At 33.2% G+C, this 4,161-nt stretch overlaps 1 long non-coding RNA gene across 1 annotated transcript; it reads right to left on the bottom strand.

Annotated features, from left to right (window-relative positions):
* Positions 1,015 to 2,660, bottom strand: LOC108662175. Its single transcript, XR_001927966.1, has 3 exons — positions 2,632 to 2,660; positions 1,867 to 1,947; positions 1,015 to 1,033 (listed from the first exon to the last, which is right to left on the bottom strand). It is a non-coding gene; the product is annotated as an uncharacterized LOC108662175 (long non-coding RNA).

Raw genomic sequence — 4,161 nt, 5'->3', positions numbered from 1 at the left:
TTATGGTTAGGGGGTTCTGAAACAACTGGATAAAAGGCTCAAAACATGTATTTAAGGGTGATCAAACCAAGGATCATTTACTATCACATAAAGGACAATTTTAATATGTTTGTCCATTTTCAGGACATGCCTTTTTCATCATTTCTTTTTTATGCTTTTTCTTTCTTCCTTTTTCTTTAGTATGTTTTCATTGCAATTTTCATTTTGATGGATTTAGTTCGTAATTTTCAAGAACTCAAATTCGCATATGCCTCTATGATATATAGGATGCTCATTTTTCCCTCGAAATGAATATTCTATCATCTATACTTTTGATAAAAATTTTCCTATATGATTACCTCTTAATGTGGGCGGTGATCCTTGGTTGAGGTGCATTTTAGAGAAAATTCAATAAGCTCAAAAAGGTAGCAAGTAGATAATTTGTCACGACCCAGAACTCCTATCGAGCCCATGACAACCGCAGCGATGTCCCGATAGACATTCATTACCTGGAATGCCAATCGAAACCTCGTAAGGCTTAAGATCAGTTTTCTCGCTTCTCCTCTGAGTATTAGTTACTAAAATCATGTTTTAAAGTGATATGAACCAATTTCAATTCAAAAACAGTCAAAGAGAAATTTCAACTACATAGGGATATTTTGGTCATTTTTTTCAAAATTTCTGAAACCAGCTAAAATGTAGTATATGAGAGAAACTTACATATTTCATAACTGAAAATAAGTTTAGATATCGAAAACATTCATTTAAAGTGAAATTATAGCTAATGGAATAGAATAAAAATAATGAACAAAATATTCCAATTTTTTTATAAAACAATTTTTATAGAACGCTAGGTAAATAATTTTTACAACGTAAAAGCAAAATAAATTCCTACATACAGTAGCACACGCAGCCAGGTATTCAAAACAATTAACAATGACATGTGGGCCCTTGAATGACTAAAAGTAATGAAGGCTGTGAACCTACAGTTTTTGAGGATGCAAGTCCAACTGTAGCCCTCAACGAAATGAGCTATCTACCGACTATCCTGAGCCTGAAATGGGTGGAAAGGAGGGTGGTGAGATTATATAATCCTAGTGAGTAAACAAATACCATCTAAAATATCTAAAGCTGAGTAAATGGAGACAGATAAAATAGATTAGCATAAAAATGATTAATAGCATTTCGAACTCAATTTAATAAGATAAATAGATTCATTTCACCCAAATAAACAACGAGCCTTATGATTACCTGAAAAGCTTGGCTCGTGCCAAAATCATTCTCATACTCAGTTGTCAGGGATACCTTGGCTTGGGGCTATCCCAACCGAGTTCGCCAAGGCTGTTAAAAAGTCATGTACGCATAAATCATGTTTTTATTTTGAAAACATAGCCGTTCCTTGGCGCTGGCTAAGTTCACCCTCACGTGGTGGTTCAGCATGAAGTGAACTCTAAAGTTTTACCTCAAGAGTTACCCTACGTGCCTCTCCGATCGAGGTAAGAATATACCCTGATTCCGTGTCCCTCTAATAGGCTGGTCCATAGAACCCGCCACTACAGTGACCAATTTATAACCCACCAATTCAATAAAATTTCAACAGCATGACATGGCAATTTTATCATTATCTAGCCTATCAAGGTAAACAATAGTTTATACATTTTCAACACAAATACCCATCCAGCCATTCATGCCCACATTATCATAAGCCATTCAATTCAAAACATAATTTACAATACAGCAAGTAGTCTCTAATTACTCCATTTTCAAGTCATCATTAAATTTCAAAACAATTTATAAAATCATTTCATTTAAACACATTTTTCATAAAATTACAAAATCGGATAAAAACATAATTTAGATAGTTAAGACGATAATAAGGTTACTCACTGTAATGGGAATCGAATTCGAGATACTCTGATTCTTGATCCTCGGATACTACCTCTTTACTCTTGCCAGAATGCTCACCACCTAGACATAATGCACAATAAGCAATTTGCTATATTTGTGCTAAACCGTTGTAAAACCAATTCAAGCTCTATACTAATGCATGAAATGGGATGTGAAATACTCGTGTAACTATCTAAATATGGTGTTCAATACAAATTCAATTATGTACCTAAATAAAATAGTATTGGCCTAATTTGATCTGTCACCCGATTAATTGGCCAATACGTCTAATTCAACTCCAAACAATTCCATTTCTCTCCTAATACTCCAAATCATTAAACACAATTTAAATAACTTGAAATGTGGCAAAATCATCCTCACATTTTCTCTTGAAAAATTCGACCATGGTGAGTGCACTAACAATTTAATTTTTCATGCTTGATTCTCACACCATAAATCATTCATTCCTAATCAAATCACTTGAAATTCAATCAAATTCATCATCAATATTCTACATGGAATATTCGGCCAATGAAGGTGATGTAAGAACATGAATTTTTCTTGCTTGCTTTTCATACTACACATCCCCAAGCAACTAAAAACACTAGAATAACATGTTTTTTTAACTAAATTCATCATCAAATTTTTTCTCTCCTAAGGTTTGATCAGCACACTATCTTTCATGATATTTTGTGATTCAACCATGGAAAATGCAAAATAATTCATAGAAAAGGTAGATCACAAGCTAGAATTAAGAAATTTTACCTTTAATGGCTTGATTCCTTGAAAATCAACAATTTCCCTTTGAATTTTCTCTCTAGGGGTTTTGCTCTTCCTTTTTTCTCTTTTTCGCTCTTTGGCCGACCAAGATAAATGAGTTGGGACGGTTATGGGCTGATTTTTAAAGCCAAATAATAAAATAATCCAAGCTTGACACTTGTCACCATGTTATTGGTCCATGTTTAAAAACTTAATAATTAAGCTTTCTTCCACCACCACATAAAACCCATCAATTATCCATGATATAAAATGCTAATGGCTGAAATCCATGGGCATGACAAGTGTTGGGTGGTGTAAAATTACAATTTTGCCCCTAGGGTGGCAAAATGACTATTTTGCCCTTATCCTCAAAAAAACGTCGAAATTAAAATTCTTCACTTCTCAAACTCAAATTATACTCCAAATGATCAATCTTAGTCAAAAATTTTATCCAACACTCACATCTTAACATCGGGTGGCAAAATGACCATTTTGCCTCTAAGTCATGAAAATTCCAATTTGACTCCAAATCGGTCATCGAACTCCGAATCACCATTTTAAGTCATTCTGGGGTTTTAAAATTCTCAATTTCATCTTAAAATCTCTATTTGGACTAGTTCGAAGCTTAATTCAACTTAATTGTACCATTTGGTACATTGTCGTCCTTTAAGGATATTCGAGGTACCCAAGTAAGCAAACATGTATTCTTATGTAGGAATGACATAATAAACATATTGTAGAGCCGGGCTTGACATAATTTCTCATTTTTGAAGGAAAATGAAACATGGCCATTTATCCTATCAAGAATAGTTACTTATATTGAAGAGCAATCCTTAGAAATGAAGAATTTAAGATCAAAGGTTGATTTTTTTCATTTTTCCTCTTTTTAGCATCATTTGAGTATTTCAAGTGCATAACGTCATTATGAACTTTCCTAGCAATTCTCTCACTTTTTTTTTTTATTTTCCTTCTTCATAACTCAAGCTTGAATCAAATTTTCCAAAATGAAAGGACCATTGAGAATGTTTTTCCTTAATTAGCCACTCAAATGAAGGCTTAGGGGACAACTCTTAACAACCAAGATTCATTAGAAGCCTTAAGAGATTGAATATCAAAATCCCTTACCATGATCAACTATTAACAAGAAATACGTTTGCTAAATGAGAAAGGGAAACAGGCAATTTTTGAAGCCAAGGTGTCTTTGAGGTATTGGGTAATCTTATTCTTTTGGTCATCATGCCTCAGACAGAATAAAGGTAAAGGATAGTTTTGGACAATGGGTTGAAAGGTTCACATTTGGCATCCAATTGAAAGAATTTGAGAGGTTTTGTCATATTTGAGACTTTAGCATAATCTTGACATTTATTAACCTACAACGTTTAGAGTCTTTATAAAAGTGCCTGATTTGCTAGATTTTTAAAGAAAGAATTTTGCAAAATAGCCAATTATAATATTGATCATTGCCTAGACAAAGATCTTTGTCCTTTGGTATCACATGATAAGGTTGATGAACTTTTGAAATTTTGTTTCCTTTTT

Source organism: Theobroma cacao, chromosome 5 (genome assembly GCF_000208745.1).
Source record: "Theobroma cacao cultivar B97-61/B2 chromosome 5, Criollo_cocoa_genome_V2, whole genome shotgun sequence".
NCBI classification, from domain to species: domain Eukaryota; kingdom Viridiplantae; phylum Streptophyta; class Magnoliopsida; order Malvales; family Malvaceae; genus Theobroma; species Theobroma cacao.
Note: the sequence above shows the minus strand (reverse complement) of the source record. Positions and strands in the feature narration are given on the sequence as shown.